Here is a 19,465-nt window from a genome sequence, read left to right on the forward strand (position 1 = left end):
CAAGAAAGTAATCTTTCAACAAACCCACACAAACCTAATTCCACCTTTAACAACAAAAATAACAGGAAATAACAATTACTTTTTTATATCTCTTAATATGAAAATTAATATTACCAACTTATCCTAATCGATTCAAATTCAAAAGTATGAGGAATTGAAAATTTGTTGGCTATCATCTGGTGGTCTCTCTAATTTGGTAATTGGAGAAATAGGTTCAATATTGTACAATCCATATACACTTTCTGCTTGTTTGTATGTGACAGTGTCTTGCTGTGTACCACATAATGGTCTTGAAACCATGCTTCTCCTATTTCATCCTCTCTATTACTAGGATTGTTTATTTGATGTTTTTACACTATACTATGGTTTTGAGAACAGTTTACATATTTCAAAATTATTTATACAGCCAAAAGAAGTGTAAACAATTAACTTGGGAGGTGGCTTATAAGAGAACAACTAAGAGTGAGACTGAATGCTTTGCTTGATTTTGTAACTATTGAATCAATTTTGAAGAAGAGGACTTTATAAGTTACTCTTTCTCTGAGGTGAATGCTTTTCAAAATCAGCACAGTCAATGAACCAGATTCTTACCCTCACCTAATGTCTGTGCCACCCTCCAAGCAGAACCATTGTTCATTGAAACTGTTGGTAAATGATTTCATGGATAGACCATCTTAATATACACGCCATTTCTTAGATGAATGTAACCTGTTCTCTGTGGGCTGAGAATGAAGACAATCACTCCAGTCAAATAGCTTTGACCATAGCAGGAAATCTGTATCCAAAAATTGTACCTACAATTCACTCCTTGGTGCAGCAGAACTGTCAACTCTCAGCTTAGCTACGATGGAGGTAAAATCCTTTGGTGATGTGAGGGTCATTGAAGTACAGTCTTATTACAATGAACCCCAATGTCTAAAAATTGTTCTTATTTTGGGCTTGTACCACAGTAAGGGCCAAGATTTTAAGGTCTACTAAAAACAAAACAAACAAACAAACAAACTTTATTTATGTTCATTTAAAAAATACTAATAGTGATATATTATTTTAAAATATACAGCTAACATGTTTGAAGTTATTTAAAATTTATATTGAGAAAAACATATGTATTTTCAGTATTGCTACAGACAAGCATCTACATAAGACTGTTTGATTGTTTTAGATCAAACAACTTTTATACTATTCATTTTTTAAGATTTATTTATTCTTTCTATCTTTCTTTCTTTCTTTCTTTCTCCCTTTCTTTATTATAAGTACACTGTAGCTGTCTTCAGACCACCAGAAGAGGGTGTCAGATCTCATTATGGGTGGTGGTAAGCCACCATGTGGTTGCTGGGATTTGAACTCATGACCTTTGGAAGAGCAGTCGGTGCCCTTACCCGTTGAGCCATCTCACCAGCCCTATACTACTCATTTTTATTGTTACAATATTTTATAAATTTTAAAGAATATGACAAAATAAAAAAACAAAAGGTATTTCAGGTATTGAAGGGGGTTTCTGGGAGGAATTGGGGTACAAAGGGAAAGAAAAATGTAATGTCATTCTACTTACTTAAAATATGTTTTCAAATGTTAACAAATTCAGATAAACTGAAATTATGTATCTTTTCTCATCAAAATGCAATAAAACTTAAATCAATTTTTTAAAAACAGAATACCTTTGTTTGTCTAGTGAGGGACTTTAGGTAGGTTTGGTAGAAGCTGCCCATCAGAAGGACCAACCCACAATTGGAATTTTTAGTTAGAATTTTCAGTTGCTCAACATCCATGGAATAGAGAAACTTGGACATTGTGTTCAGGCCTGTATCCACTAATTCAATCAATCATACCTGTGTGTGAAACCTTAATAAAAGTTTCCCGGGCTTGAGACTCAGTGGAGCTTCCAGGCTGTGAACATACTAACTTTTTTATGACACTAAAGTAGCTGGTACTGGGGAACATTCTGGTCCCCGTGAATGAGAACCTACTGTAAACTGCTGTGAACCAAAGAAAGAGGCAGGAAGATACAGGAATGTTCAGAGTACAAGTTACCGGGGACTTATTCACAAAACATGCATCTTTATCAAAACAAGTGGGTTTCTGAGGTCGGGTATGAAATAGATAATTTATATGATAGAAGAAAAAATTCCAAGCTGAAAGAATCTAATTTATCCCTGGGACAAATGGTGCCAAGATCCTGGGCAGGTAATTTAGGTAGAAACCAGGCCAGAATCACTCAGGGCCATCATGAGGACCACCACTCAAAATAGATTCAGGTAGATTAAGCTAGATCCAGACACCCAAGATCCATGAGGAGAGGCATGGAAGCTCTTTGTTACCAATTATACATGGCCCAGGAGCCTCCCCACGAGGCTGTTCCTCATTTATGTTCCCTATAATAAATATGTAATTATAAATATAGTGCTTTCTTAGCTTCTGAAAATTACACAAATTAATGAACCTAACGAGAAATTATGGACCCTTTGAATATGCAGTTTCACCAGACAGAAGTACAACTGGCCTGGAACAGCAGCTGGCATCTGAAGTGAGGGTAGCCCTGATGGAACTATGACCCTGAACTTCTAGGATCTATGTTAAAACTTCAAATGCATGTTGTACAACTTGGATTGAATTATATTCCACTCAGCTAAGATTTGGCATCAGCAAATAAAATACACATATACAAAATACAATGTGGTGAATCTTCTTTAAAAGAAATAAAAGATTTTATTTTGAACCAAATATGACTGGCTCCAGAACACTGATTTAAATTACCCAAAATGACAGATTTTATGATGGAAGGAGTCTCTGAAGAGTCCCACCCTCCTGTATAGGCATCAGAGGTTTCCTTTGCACTATTGACTTCAGACTGGGAGGAAATAGAGATCTCTGAATCTAAGTTATGCATCCTGACATATTTACCAATTAGCCATGAGAATGTTAGACTATAAACAAAAGATGAAGTGGTGGGCTAAAAGGGCATAAGAGAGCCCAAGATAACTTGGGCTGTAGACCTACAATATCTCATCTGTCATGAGATCTTCTAATCAGCTGAGGTCAAGCCATGCACATGATTTTTGCTGTAGAGGCCGGTCTCTAGAGACTTCAGTTCACAGGCAAATCACCCTAAGAAAGGTTCTTGAGGAGCTGAGAAGCATGCTCATCTGAGAACCAAGGATACCTATGACTTTCTTGCTCCCCATTTCTTCTCTCACACTTCATGTTGCCTCTCAAACTATTCATTTCTACTCACTATTACCCACCTCTCCAGACCCAACTCAAACCCACCTTCCCTGTAGAAGGCATAATGACTTTGTGCTCACAGACAAGCATTGGTAAGCCAGGACTGTTAACATGACATGACTTCTTGCCTCCATGAAGAAAAAACAGGGTTATCTTCAAGGAAAGAAAATATACACCTGTTTCCCAGAAACCTGGGAAAGGATGTAATGAATAGTGTTATCTATAGGACCAGGCCACTCCTGAATCACCCAGACGATTATGTTTATCCCAGACTCTTCCTCCCTAGGCTTTTATCTTAAGCATGGTTTCTTATGGGAGGTGTCACAAGTATTTTTACAGCAGCCTACCTAACCTCTGTGCTATCTGTAGGACCAGGCCATGCCTGACTCCTATAGACCTTTATGTTTATCTAAGTCATTCTCCCTAGACCCTTATCTTCAGCATTGTTTCTGAGTCAACAGAACCCATCTTTATGAAAGAGACCATATGTATTTTGTAAAGAGTTTCAATGTAAACATGTCTTAAGCTTTGTTATTGATGGCACTGAGTTAATTATCATCAGGACACTTTTATCCTCCAAAACTGTTCTATGCTTAAATATGCCTAAAGTAAACTAACTGCCCAGTGTCAGACTTTAGAAGTTTGATCAACACTGTCTATTGACTTGTATTAAACCGAATTTCCTTCTCACCTTGTGGGGATTGTTACTCAGCTGGCTGGTGTTTACAGAGACCGGCCACACTTCCCTAAACCTTTCCCATCCCAACTTGAGCCTAAAGCTCTCAGCCTGACCTTCACTGTTTACTTAGTCTTGTGGCTCTTTTGTTGATGTGTCTGTTACATTTAAAGGGTAAATGCCATACCTTACACATCATAATAAGCATAGTCTCAGTCATACACTTGACTAAGTGTGCTGAGGGCTGCATTTGTATGAGATCGAATCAGGTGCCCACTTCATCCCTTGACTCCTTTAATCCATGCAATAAGTCTGTGTAGTAGCATTTTGTAATGATCCATATTTGAGAGGTAAGGCTACTGAATCCAGGAGATGTTAACCCACACGACCAGGCTTCCACTACTGGTAAAGCAGAAACTTTCTTATTAGAGGTCTCCACGCATGTAGTACTAGATGAGGGTCTGTACAACAACAAACTCTTGTTTCATCACCCTCTGGCAGTCTTCTGGGTGATGAAGGCAACGTGAAAGCCGTCTGGGAATGTCTGAAATTTCTTCAAAGTTCCTGGTCTGATTCCAGAAATGCAGATGGACCAGTAAATGGGACATTACAGGTACAGTGATAAAGATTACGGAGGGATATATTATGGAAACAAAACCAGACTGCATACAAGCTTTGAGGCAAGATTTTGAATTGAAAGAAAGAGGATGGAGAAATAAGGATTAAACACCTACCAAGGGAGATACAGGCTACCCAACTCCAGAGAAAGGTGCTGGTGTCTCATCAGTACCTTGGAGAGCCTTGAAACTTGCTAATCTTGAGGGTGGGAAAGAAAAAAAAAACCTCTTCCTCGTGGTTTAAAGGGACTTTCCCATATAAGATATGCCTTGATGGACATTTTCCATATGTTACCATCAAAAGAGAGAAGCTTGGTGGATGACAAGCTGTATGGATTAAGGACATGAGGAGTGATGGTGTCCTGACCCATAAGTATCTCTATTTTGATAAAACGATAGTAGTTATGAAGACACAGGCAGATCTGAGGGAAGCTAGGAAGTTAGGAATAGAAGGGGGTCAAATGTAAGAACAAAGTTATGATTTAAGTTTTAATTACTTTGCCTAAGAGATCCGTGAAACAAAAATACCTCTAACCTGTAAGCTCCCTGCCAAGGACAGGTACTTCCCGAAATGCTGGAGGCTATTGTTTATGAGAGATGACAAGTCACAGGTTTTCGATCCCCTAAACAAGTTTATTTGACTCAACTGCATCAGATGGGCTAGATCACTTGTAGATGGGAGGTACATAGGCATGAAATACACAGCATGTATGCTCGCCCCTGCTTAGATATAGGCAGGAGGCACAAAGGCAGAAAGTATGTCAGGATATGTGCTTGCCCTTAACTGGACCTCATGGAAAATACAGTGGCCTTATGGGTATGCCTCTGTAAAATGTGGTTGGTTGCTATTTTCTGAGAACTCAGGAATGGACCTGTCCAGAGTCCATTATCTTGGCAGTACTTAATTAAAGTTTGCTTCAAGTTTGGTTCAAAATTGTGGTAGTGGTCTTATTCTCACCAGGCAGAATCAACACAAAATATATTGTATAAAATTCTTTAAAAATAACAAAATACTTTATTAAATATAATAATAATATAATAACAATGGATGGATGTTAATGCTGGAGTGCACACGTGCGTGAGCTCGCATACACACACACATACACACACACACACACACACACACACACACACACTGACCTATATACTGCACCTTTGTGCAAAACAGGAAAATGTGTTACTCTGAGAATACCCCACAGGGACAAGCAGAGCTTGTGAAGCAGCCAACCACAGGCCCTGGAAGGGCTAGGCCTAAGCCCGAGCTGGGAATCAGCTGTGTGGGAATTCAAAAGCTGAAAGCTACCTAATGCTAAGCATTCAAGTTTACCAGAACATCCTCCTCATCAGAAAAAGAGGATGGTGACACTGCCCAATCTTCAAGGTCATTATAAAGAATGAAATGATGAAGGGTTTGTAAAATCCTGGACACAGAGCAGTTTTCAACACCCGTTCTTGTTTTCAGTGGGATGATACATGGGGGAATTGATGACCAGGGAAAGAATGTATTCAGAGTGAATTTGAGTTGTTCGACCAGGATCTTCACTGGCTTGGAATACAGCTGCCATCTAGGGGTCTTGATCTGTCCTTTTCTCTGCCAGTTCTTTGAGCATAGCAAGCAGCAACAAACAAAAGCAGTGAGTGAAAAAAGGCGTTTACTGAAGGCGAGGAGACACACAGAGAAAGAGACCCTTGTCAAATACAGGGGGGGGGGGGGATTTGGTCTCTTTGTGCAGGCTGGGTTGTTTAAATCTCTGAAGGCCTTCCTATTCCAATGTTCCAATGGTCAGTTTGAAGAAAGATTGTCTGATTGCCCCAGAACTGTTGTGCAACATGTCCTGATCCTGCACTGAACTTGTTGAGCCAGCCCATTAGCAGGAACCTACTTGCAAGAAAGAGAAAAAAAAAAGCATACTAGGCCTTTGTTTTAGGGGCCAGGCTTTTGTCTGAGGTCTGGAAGGGCAGAAGAAGCCAGCATTTTAGAAATTCACCATCCTTATTACTTAGCCATGGCCCCTCTCCCTATCAGTCTGCCTCCTTTTAGTCCCTCAGTTCCAGCTGCCCCCACTAATGCACAAGCTGTGAACTCCCCAGTCCTCCAGGCTGAGGGAGAAGGGGCTGAACAAGGCCTGCTCTGGCCTTGTTAACCAATGGCTGCATGGGGTTGACTCTTATGCACTGAATCTTAGCAGGAGGGCATTCTGCCTCCTAAGAGGCTGCTAGACCCCGGAGTGGGCTCAGCTGTACTTAAGGGTGGGGGCCAAAGAGCAGGCAGGCAGAGGGCCTGCCTCGGTCCCTGCCTCCAGGCCACTTCCTATGCTCCAGACCACAAGGTACTCTCCATCTCTGCTTCTTCTGAATTTAAAAGAAAGAGAGGAGTTGTCAAAAATGGGTTTCCTGAGCATGTGCATATTTGTGAGGGCGTGCATGTGTGAATATTTGTGTGTCTGTGTGCAAATACCTGTATCTGAGTTTCTTTCATACATAATCATAAGTGTGATTATGTATCAGTCTATGTGTATCCACATATGAGTATGTATATCTGTGTGCCCACCTGTAAGCATAATTCTGAAGGTGAGTGTGTGTCCATAGGTGAGTGTGTGTATTTGTGTGTCTGCATATGTGTTTCCTATTGTAACCATGGGGCTAGATGGGAGCTGCAGCTCATTGCCATTGCTTAGCACCAACAAGAAGGACTCATATCCGGGGTGAAAATCCAAAATCAGATTTCTAAGTCCACTTTTACTGACTTCATATCACTATTATATCATAAGACATAAATTCCCAAGTTAATCTTATGCATATATCCTATATAATATGCATGTGATATATGTACTATGTATGCATTGCATGCTCATCTATTGCTGCTAGTATCAGCAAGAAAGTGAGAGCTCACAGTCCAGGGTCGCCTAATTGTATCATTTTGGAGGATGTGTGAATCTAACAGAAGTTCAGGGCGTGGCATGGGAGTACATTGGTCTTAGTGCAGCTAGAGAACATCACCTGGGGGCAGGGCAGTAGCCCAGAGCTAAAACCTCCCAGTTAGACCATCAGTAAATAAGCAGACATATGGGGAAAAGACAGCTACTGCGGGCTTTAGAGGATCAGGAGGAACGTGAAGGGGTGGAGCTGGGAGGGTCGTAGGCTTCTCGTCTGCTCTAGAAATGAGCTGTCTCCCTGGGGGAAGGCAAGAAAGGTGGAGATTCCCTAGAGAATGGGGGCTTTGCTAGGCTGAGTGTGTACGGGCACGGCACGATGCCCTGAGAGGTTTCTCTGGCATCCTGATGGTTTATCTCTGCAGTCCACATTTATCTAGAAGCTGGGCTCCCTCTCCTGACTCTGCCAATTTCTAGTTTTACAAACTCCATGCTGAGACGAGGATTTTTGCTAAAGATATGTGCTCTGCCTGCCAGTGAACATGTTTCAATGTGATGATCAAGTCAAGACATGAAGAAGTCTCAGGAGGATTATAATCAATCTGAGATCAGCATATTTTGGCCTCAGGCACTATTCCCAGGAGGTGCCTGGTGACAGCTCTCCTCCTGGTATAGAAGGTACTATAGGATTCCTCCCAACACCCAGAGGGAGGACAACACACACACACACACAAACACACACACACACACACACACACACACACACACACACACAGAGGCTTTAAGTGTTTAAGTGCTGAGGGAGTCTTTCTGTCTTTAGGGAGACAGCAGGCTCCACCTCTTATGCCCACTGTGGCTCATCTCACTGATTAAACCCACTGGCTTCACATGGAACTGCTCCACATGGATAATTACTCCAGCCCGTGAGGATAACTGTAGCTTGGTTGAAACGCAGATTTGAGAATTCCTATTGTGTGAGGAAGGAACCAAGCATTCTTTGACAAAGAAATGTGACAGAGAAGAAGCACCTGATCCCTGGAGGCAATCCCTCTAAGAGCTTACCGAGGCAACAGCCAGCTGCCACCCACCAATCTGCTAAAAATCATAGCTGCACCTCCTAATTTCACAGGCCGGACTGACAGCAGGCAATTCCTAGTGTTTTACAGGGGTCCTGGGTCCCAGGTACTGAAAAATCAACCTAAATGCCAGATGTTCACTGCTTGTGAAGGGAGTGAAATTTCCCTTTAATAAGAGGGTGAGAATATGTTGGAAAGAGAAGATGCAAGCTCTGGGCAAGGCACTCCACACTTGCTGTTTCCTTTAGCTGGTTTTTGAACAATTGTGGAAAGATGACAGTAAACCAAAGTGTGCGGCACTCTGGACAAATCCTGCCTTACCTCTTGGCCTATGCTCTTCTCTTTCCAGCTGCTCTTCACTAAGGAGCCTCCAATATCCCCCACATTCTGGTTCAATGGTCACTCATTAAGGAGAGTCCCCTGAGAGTCTCAGCTACACTGGCACCCTCTGTGATCCGTGCTTCTATCTGGATACGTGTTCCAGCTGTAAGCAAGCACAGTATGGGATGCTACTCTGGCTACAGTTAAGTCCTTTCTGGGTTGGGTCCTCATCTGTCTTTGTGTGTAAGCCCAGTCTCCACGCAGAGTCGCTGCCCTGTATGTACTTAGGAGATGAACAACTGAATGCAGACAAGAACACACTTTAGGTCCACATCACCCAGACTCCAAAGAGCTTTGAAATCATGGCTGTAGCTATTGGGTGGCTGTGAACTAAACTCTCACTGTCCACCTGAAGAAAACTTCCACAAGCTTCAAGAAGGAAATGATAAGCAGACCAAGAGTTTTTGTTTTGATTTTTCTCTTTTTGAGATAGGAGTTCATGTAGCCCGAGCTAGCCAGCAGATCCAATCTTTGTCCCTAAGGCTGGCTGTAACATTCGGATCCTTCTCCTGCTTCCATCTTCCATGTACTGAGTTTATAGATCTGTGCTCTATACCTCGCTTCAAAGAGTGAAGGCTTTGGGGAGAGGGGGATAGTTCAGTCAGTAAAGATCCTACTGTGCAAGGATAAGGACCCAACTTTAGATCACCAGCACCCATAAAGAAAGCTGAGCATGGTAGCACAGGAACCCCATGGATGGGGGAGGGGAAGGCAAAGGTCACTGGATACTTGGAGGTCATTTACCAACCAGTTTAGGCAAAGCAACCTAGCTCAAGTTATAGTGAGAGACTCTGAAAAATAAGATGTAGGGTGTTTGAAGAATACATTCATTGTTGACCTCTGTCCTCCATATGTATAATCCCAAATGTATGCACATATATGTATACAAGAAAGTAAGGAAGGAAGGAAAGAAAGAAGGAAGGAAGAAAGAAAAGAAAGAAAGAAAGAAACAAACAAACAAAGGTGAAAGGAGAAGGGGAGGGAGGAATGGGGAAGGAGAGAGAGGGGAGAGGAAGAGAGGGAGAGATTGAGAAAGCAAAAGAGGGAGTGCTCACACAAGAAAGAGAGAAAGAAAGAAAGGAAGGAAGGAAGAAAGAAAGGAAGGAAGGAAGGAAGGAAGAAAAAAAGAAAGAAAGAAAGAAAGGAGGAAAGGAAGAAAAGAAGAAGAAGATGATGATAGGAGATGGAAGAAGGGATGTGGAAGGAGAGAGAGGAGGAGAGGAAGAGGGGGAAGAGATTGAGAAAGCAAGAAAGAGTGTGTATGTGTGTGTGTGTGTGTGTGTGAGAGAGAGAGAGACAGAGACAGAGACAGAGACAGAGACAGAGACAGAGAGAGCTCTTTGTAATAAATTTGCCACTGCCTGGTCCAATCACCAGGGAATTGGTGTTTAAGTCCACTTAATTCTGAGGCAAACTTCAAGAACTCATTTTATCAAAGCTAAATGATTCAGCATCTGTCTTCAAGATTCTATTTTGAAGTCACTATAACTAGGCCTCGGTTCTTGTGGTAACTCATTTCCCAGTCTTTGCCCTGTTGCAAGCCGGCTGACCCCTGAAATCTCATAGTCAGAGCCCTTTTGGTTTGAATGTGAGATGTGTCCCACAGGCTCATGTATTTGGACGATTGATCTCCAGATGACAGCATGGTTTGGGGAAGCTAATGACATATTTGGAACCTAAAGGAAATTGGTCCCCTTAATTCATCAAGATGTAAGGAGTCTTGGCTTCATGCTACCAGTACCATGAGCTCTGCCATGCCTTCTTCTCCATGATGGACTGTATACTTCTAAACCACGAGCCCAAAAATCCTTCCTCCCTTAAGTTGCTTCAGTTAGTTGCATGCAGATGAGCATGTAAGTCCACCCCAGACACTCTCACAGGTCTCAATTCCCAGAGAAGGTCACTTACCAAAGACCTTCAACACGTGCCAAAGGGCATTGTTCCCAGCAGTGACGAACAAAAGCCACTGTCCCCATCTGATGTTCTTTCTACTTGTTGGTTAAGTACACCCTCAGACCTGCTAAGTATTTCCATGGGAACCACCCACAGAAACATGAGAAAAGCCCTCTGAGAGTTAGACCAGTGGCCTTGCAGTTGCTGATTACTAACAGGGCCTGGGATCCTTGGGCAAAGCAGGTCTATTCCACCCTCAGATATGAACGGGGCTTGGACCCATCTTTCTAACTTCCCTCTGGAACCAGTAGTACATATACAAACTGAATTATTCTGACCCTTTCTAGACACATTTGGAAATATATGTGTATATTTTTAGCCATGAACAGCTTGCTTCACTTTTAAGGAAACAAATGTAAGCTGTTCCAGACCAAACTCTTAACACCAACTGAAAAATAGAAATCTAATAACAGAATCTGTCACTTATTGGCCACATTTTCTAAACACAGCTAAGAGTTTTGCATATTTTCTTTTATTTCTCATATAAATGCTGATAAATAGTTATTTTTATCTCTATTTTCTTGAAAAAATTTATTTGTTTGTTTGTTTTATATGAGGACACTGTCACTTTATTCAAATACCCCAGAAGAGGGCATCAGATCCCATTACAGATGGTTGTAAGCCACCATGCGGTTGCTGGGAATTGAACTCAGGACCTCTGGAAGAACAGTCAGTGCTCTTAACCACTGAGCAGTCTCTCCAGCCCCTTATCTCTATTTTCAATTGAAGAAACTGAGATCATATAACCAGCTCCAAGAGGTTATGTGATGAGGTCAAAAGGGATAGATAGATAGATAGATAGATAGATAGATAGATAGATAGATAGATAGATGATAGGTAGATAGAAATAGAGAGATAGAGATAGAGATGGACAAATGTTTATAGGCTGTTGTTAGAGATTGGTTTAGTAAATTAATGGTTGTAAATTCTTCTCCAAAAACCATGACTTCACTAGCATTGAGCAGTTACCTACGTTTGCATTTCTATGCTTGGTACCCTTCTTGTTGAGCGGGTCTTAAGTTCATTACAGAGCTGTTGGTTACTACCAAGCCAGGCCCATGAAGCCTCAACCCTACACAAAAAAGGACAGGTAACTGAGTAAAGCTGGGAATGAGAGACGTGGTGCTCCCCCATCAATTGGTTGTCCAACACCAAACAGCCCTTAAAATATGAATATAAGTAACATTATATGGACTCAACAGGTATTCATATATATTTAGGAATATATATATATACATATATGTGTGTGAATATATAAATACATACATACATACATACATACATACATACAGTAACAGTTCATGAAAAAGAGGCCATGAATTTGAATGACAGCAGGGAAGGAGCTTATACAAGGGTTTGAAGGAAGAAAAAGACATGGCAAGATGTAATTAAATTATAGTCTTCAAAATAAAACAAAGTTATAGGGATGCTTAGTGGTGTAGCCAGCATGTGAACCTGGGTCAGTCTGAACACTAAAGCCTGGCAATTTATCATAACAACGATGATGCTTACTAATACTTAAGAAAAGAAGGCTGTGTGAACAGCTACTTTATTACTGAGGTTTGTTGACAGTTATTAATGGTGAGTAACAATGTAGGAACCTGGAATCCATCCAAGTCAACACTGAAAGACAGCAAAGTAGTGAGCTATGGTTTCTAAGAGCAGCCTGGATCTGTATGAGGTTGTGGGGGTTGGGGGAGAAGCTAAGCCTGAGAAGGAATGGGGTGTCAGCTCACCAGTTTACCTAGACCGTTATCATCTAGATTCTATCCAATGTCAGTGTTTCTAGTTGATTATCTAGGAGGTTGTGAAGTCTAGTCAATCCTGCTGGATGTTTATGAGACTTGTAAAAGTTAAAGGTGCTTGAGTGACTTAATCTCCAAACCAGGCTTCTATTTTGCCATGGATCATGGAGGTGGGTGGAGAGGGGGAAGCTTCCAACAGTATGGATAGCAGAACACTAGGGATAGCAGTCCACTGTAGATCAAGCACATCACAGAGATGCAATGTCTAGGTTAGTGGATGGCAGGGACATTAGTCCTGTAGGCCCCAGGGTTGGAGAGAGTATCCCATCTCAGTGTGGATCAAGGGAAAAGAGTGTCTGCAGAAGGATATGCACATGCATTCTTAAAAGGTCTCACCTTGTCAGATGCCTGGCCATTCCAGCAAATCCCCACTAGGCTAATATGTCAGGAGCTAGAGATCTTGGGCACCCAGCTCACAGTCATTCTGTCAAAGCCTGTGGAGGACATGGGGTTGCCACCCATAGGCCAAGCTAGGATTTTTCAAACCTCAAGTACTCTCACTATCCTCTGGTATTCCATTAATAGATGAGTCAGACCTGGAGCACACAAGCAAGGAATCCCATCATTATTCTTTCTTATTTTCTTTGTAGTAAGAGAAGACATTGTTCCTGGTGTGGGTTGCAAGATCCCCCCAGAGACTACTGAAGATTAAGTCAATCTGGATTATAGAGAAAACAAGGATTCCTGGTAGGAATCCCACCAGTGTTGCAGGAAAACGTGATGTTTCAGCCATTGCAGCATGTTTCTTCTGCTCACAGCTCTTCAGCCCTTCTCTCATGAAAGATGCCATTCCAAGGCCTGGAAATGGGTTGGGTGGGATGAGCATTACCCCTAATTCTCTGATCTCACTTTATCAGAGCTAAGCATTACAGAGTTCTGGGCCTTTCATGCTGTTCTTAGCCAGATGCCAGTCACACTCCAGAAGAGGTTGGCTCTGCAAGAGGCTTGGTGCTAAGCCCAATCAAATCAGAGCCTGGAGTGCGGGCCAGAAACAAGGCAAAAGCTACAAAGCCTGTGGATGTCAGCCCTACAGGCAAGGGTGGGTTAAACACGCATGTTCTCTGTGAGTGGACTGTCTTGGTGGGGCTAATCAGAGAATGAAGTGGGGAATATTCTCTACAGTGGCTAAAGAAAGTCTCCAGGTGACCTGGTACTGTGTCAGCTTAGCTGCTAGCTAAGTTTTTACTGCAAGTACAAGGGTTTTTTTATTCTTCTTTCCCTTCCCCATCTCACCCCCCTTTCCCTTCTTCCTCTTTCAAGCTATGTTTCTGTGCGACTGTGAACATGCTAGCTTGTCTTTAAAGGGCAGAGACAGCATCTTACACATTCTAGAACAGATTGCCTTGCATGGTGTTTGGGACTCCTTTATAAAGTCCTCTTCGTTTCATCTGTGGGGTTTCATCTGTGATGTGGCTACAGCTAGTTGCTCATGCAACTACAGTTAACCCTAATTAAACTCAGTGGTTCACAGAACAAGACAGCAAACAAACTGGGAGAGTTTGTCTACCAGCTGCTCCTGGTTTCCCTCTCAATAGTTTTATGGTTGGAAAATCAGCAAGCCCTCTTAAGTATTTAACAATTCTGTAACCGATACGGCTGTCTCTTCATTTGGAGTATTTCTATTTGAGAAAGTTCCAACTCATTTCTAAAGACGCATTTAAATTTATACTAGGAACTGGTAAGAAATAGTTTCATATTAAAGAGTTTAAGCTAAAATAATTACACTAAGATTTAATGAAATAATTTTATCAGTTTTTAATCTGTTGAAAATTAATTAACATTAGTTGATCAGAATCTATCTTGATTTCAAAAATTTCTTAACATTTCATACAGATAAAGTACTTTGGTGTAATTGTATTGTTTCCACTGGCTTTTGTTCATTGCAATTATTATAATTAACCATGAAGTATTTCAGATGACTCCAGAGCTGATAGTTCAGGGATGCCACTGTGAGAATCACCGATCTCATTTCTCTTTGAATGTTTCTCCTTCCAATAAAGCCAATTTTCATCTCCAGAAATTTTGCATGCATTACATTAAATGTAGCATCAGGAACTTTCAGTTCTTACCGCTATTGCTTGTTTGTTCATTTCCTAAGAACAAGGCAAAATCATTCTATTCTTCTTGAGTGGCTGAACGTCTCCCTGCAACAAGCTTATTTTGTCCAAAATAGGAATCACCTGTTCCTTCATCTGCAGCCTGCCCATACTCAGACCTCACGACTCTAGCTGCCTTTCTGCTGGCACTTCACTTCAGTGTGACACGTCTAATGTAACATAAAAAAAAAAAATGTAGCTCAATTTAAAAAATGGGGCCTTTGGGATACTACTAGACCCAGGGGCTCCAGGTTTATCAATGGGATTAGTTCTCTGAGGAGAGAGGCTGGAGGAAGCCTGTTTGCCCCCTGTTGCTATGCAGAAACACATACAAGGAGGCAGACTCTCAATAGACTCAGGTCTACTGGCTTCTTCATCTTGGACTTTCTAGTCTTCAGAACTGTGAATAATGAGTTTCTGTTCTTCATAAATGACCCAGTTTAGGGTATTTTGTTATAGCACCTCAAATGAACTGATACCAGTCTCCTCAGCCTCACGCCCTCAAATCATTTCTCTGCCTCAAACCATGAATGACCCTTACACACACTCTGTGCTCAAAGCCCTACAGTGATTCTTATCTCCCTCAGAATAAAGCTAAAGTCTACAATGGCTCCCAGGTCCTCAAAGGTCTCAAAGAACCTGCATGACCCACCCACCCCCCACATACGTACCCGCTAGTATTGGTTCAAATTTTACCTTCCCAGATGAACCTGCATGGTCACCACATTTCAAAGTGTCCCGATACCTCCACATTCACTATCCTTTTTCAGCTTTGCCCCGAGTCTCCCATGAATCTTCTAATCACCTACACCATAGAGTTCGCTTCTCTATTGCATTCCCCATCTGCCAGAAATGAGTGTCATTGTTCCTTGCTACACTCCTAGTGCTAGAACAGCCTGTGTCCTTATAGGCATCACATTGTACCTATCTTTTGAATTAATCGTGGGTGAGTAAATAGATAATGTTCTGAACTATGTGGTTACTGATTTTCAGATTTTAATTAAAAGAGAAAGAGAACAGAAAGTTGTTTGAGGAAATAAAAGAAAGTAAAAGTATAGCTTAGCCAAAATAAAAAGATGTCAGTAAAGAGAATATGATGGCTCTACCAAGAATCTGCATCCAAATCATTAAGTGCAAGATGCAGGTGCATGAATGGGTATGCTAGCTTTTAACAAAATTACATGCTTTTTGGGTGTTACCCAGGAAACTGGTGATGATGTTTGTTCCTAAATAAGGAAAGTGAGTAGCTAGGAAGCAAGGGTTATCAGGAACTAGCATTTCAATGGGCAACACGTTTACCCTTGAATGTTGTACCATATGCAAACAATATCTATTTATTTAAAGTTTAAAATAAAATCCTAAGAGCAGCCTCCAGGGTTAGCAAATCACAAACGAACACTCAACGAGGAAGAATGAGTCTCCTACTCTTCAACTAGGAAGACATCATCCTAAGACTTGAGTGTATGTCCCATCTGAACATACTTAACTATCTAGGAAAGAAGTGACTCAGGGGCTGGCTAGATGGCTCAGAAGGTAAAGGGTACACTTGCTGATGACCTGAGTTGTGTCCCTGGGGCCCACTTGGTGGCAAGAGAGAATGGACTCCTGCAAATTGTTGCCGGACTTCACAAGCATTTAGTGGCACTTGTGCTCATGTGCCCATGCACACACACTTAATGAATCCGTGTAAACGATAATCAATAACTCAGGAAGAGTGGTCAGTTTCCGTGACTCTGAAGAGGCAAAGCTGCTCGGTGGCATCAAACACCAGCTGTCAGAGAAAGATCTCGACCAAGGTAACAGACTTGGATGGTCAGATCCAGACACTGGCTGTTCCACCCACAAGGACACGGTTAGAGCATGACACATGTCCCCTTCCACTGTCCCATAGACACACTTCTCCAGGAGAAGCATCTTCCTGATGATCAAGAATGCTCCAGGACATGGAAGAGAGTCCTCCCTCACAACTCCTTTTCTGATCACTTCCGTCACATCTGCCTAAGCAGGGCCACTTAGATGGAGAGAAGCTAGAGCTGACCTTCCCATTGGTGACACCACCCCCATTGCCTCTTCATTTGCCTCAAGGTTTCCACTAAATTCATTGCCTGTCTATGTCAAATTTCCACTCATTTGTGTGGAATTAGGAATAGTCACTTTTAAAATGGCTTATTTATTATATAGTATGTACCAAAGAGTATGTGTGGAGAGTAGAAAACAACCCCCAGGTATAGGTTCTCATCTGTCACTTCATGGGATCCAGGGATTAAACTCAGGTTGTCACACCCAAAACAACGGCTTCTACCCACTGAGCCATCTCAATGGACAAAACTCCTTATACTACTGATTTATTGGATCCTGGGTGCAGGGGCTAAGAAACGCCTTCCAGGAAAATTCCAAAGCATTGTTACCAATGCTGTTTTCAGTGGTGTTTTCTCATTAATTCTCTATTCTAATTCTTGTAGCTGTTAGGTCAATTTGACTGTTCTATTGGTAATAAGTAGGTAAATGCACTGACCATCCATGATTTCTTAGTGTTCTGATTCCTGAGATAATTCAATATGGACTTGAACATCTAGCTCAAGATAGTCTAGTATGTGTGTACCCACATGAGAGTAGGATTCAAATTTACCATCTGTAAGTCTGACAGCAAACCCGAGCCTGTGGTAATCTGACCATTCTTCACAACCTTCCACTACTCTATGTTCACCTGACCCACAAAATAGGAGCAAATAACAGAACATCTAGTGCCTTGAAGTCTGGAAAATTAAACATGTCTAAAGGATCAAGTTATTCTTCCTAGATAAGGCCTTAAACAATCTAGTATGATTCGGGTTCAAGTGTACGCAGCTTAGTCCCTAGTGCATTCTTGAGGGATGGGCTTTGAGGGAGTGCCTGGACCATGTGGGTAGTAGCCTCATTGAAGAATCACTTCATTGATAGATTCAAAACTGAATGGACACTGGGAAGTGGTGGAAACAGTGAATGGAGAGTCTGACTGGAGAAAGTGGACCATCATGGAAAAGTACATCATGTCCTGGTCTCTTTCTGCCTCTGTGCTTTTTGTCTGTGATGAAATGGATACCATCACATGCTGCCCACCATGAGATTCTTTCTTACTATACATGCACCTAGAAACAACAATTGAAATCCTGAGGTTAAGAAACAAACAGACAGGGAGGTGGTGGCGCACACCTTTAATCCCAGCACTTGGGAGGCAGAGGCAGGTAGATTTCTGAGTTCGAGACCAGCCTGGTCTACAGAGTAAGTTCTAGGACAGCCAGGACTATACAGAGAAACCCTGTCTCAAACAAAACAAAACAAAACAAAACAAACAAACAAACAAACAAAAAAACAACTTTCCTCTGTGTTTATGTTGGCTGCTTTGTCACAGTGGTACAAATGACTAACACATCGTTCATATTTTTGGGTTAGGGGTAAAATTTAACATGTGTGAAAAAATTGTTTCTGATGTGCCTATAGAGCAAAAGCTTCCAGATTTCATTATTGATCACAAATGACAAATTATATAGTTACAGGAGATTTCTAGCTGCTGCTTAAGAAGTGTATTAGCTGTTTAGTATTTGTGTAACATTATTAGATGGGCTGACCATGATAGCACACACTTGTAATTTCAGTACTTAGGAATTTAAAGTAAGAGGACTCTGAGTTAGAGGCCAGCCTGGGCTATATAGAGAGAAACTCTGTTCCAAGAACCCAAAGGGTAGGGGATATACTTACTAGTAGACCACTTCTCTAATGTGCAAGGCCCTGGGTCTGATCCCCAGTGCAGAAAATTTTCACATATATGTGATGGTTACACTAGAAACTAAGCAATGTTTGTGAGGGGCATGGTAGGGGCAAGAATGCTGAAAACCTCCTGATTCTAATTTTTGGACCATGACAATAAATCACTCATTCAAATAAGAAAATAAAAAAAGCAGCTACATGGAGCCCTGTACCTTGTGCAAGGTATAGATTTTATCACGAGGCATATAGACATGCTACCCTTTGGATTTTCTTAGTATCTCCTAAATAAGGTAAAACCAGATGTTCCCATAGACTAGGGTTTGTTTATAGAGTCATGTGTGTGATAAACATATTTCTTAGTTTCTATATTTGATGTTCTGGCATCTTGGGGACACACTGACTTTGACAGTTCTTAGAGATTCACAGTAAGGACACATTAATCCAGAGTCACACCCTCAGCCACTTCCTTTATTGGCTTTCATATTCTGGGGGCACTACCCACAGGCCCTAGTCAGCCTGATCCCAGATACCAAACAACTAAGGGTGGTCTTCTGGCCCTGAAAGCATTAAATTGTCTACACTGTAGAGCCCTCCCCAGTGCTCGACCTGGTCCTTCCTATGGAAGCCATGCTGAAGGCTTTCTAGGTATGCTGCTAGGGCACTCTTACACAGCTCCCATGGCACAAAAGTATACTTTACACTGTGTACTTGTCAGGACACATAGAGAGAAATGCACCAAAAAACTTCTAGTGGTGTACTGCAGTTTGTTGCCACTTCCAAGGACTTGGGCTGATTGTATGCATGTGCTGAGGCTGGACACGTGCTGAGGCAAGACACATGGAGGACATGTGATGTTTGGAAGGTACAAATAGGATTCCATGGAGTGATGGAGACAGAGCTTGGCTTGCTGGTACAGCTAGCTGTGCAATGCCTGTGAGTCTCGAGTCTTCACTGATCTTCACTTCCCTGAGAAAGGCACAGATGAGAATTCCTCCTGGGGTTCCTGTTGGCCCCTCCTG

The sequence above is a fragment of the Mastomys coucha genome, unplaced genomic scaffold, assembly GCF_008632895.1.
Source record: "Mastomys coucha isolate ucsf_1 unplaced genomic scaffold, UCSF_Mcou_1 pScaffold7, whole genome shotgun sequence".
Classification (NCBI taxonomy): domain Eukaryota; kingdom Metazoa; phylum Chordata; class Mammalia; order Rodentia; family Muridae; genus Mastomys; species Mastomys coucha.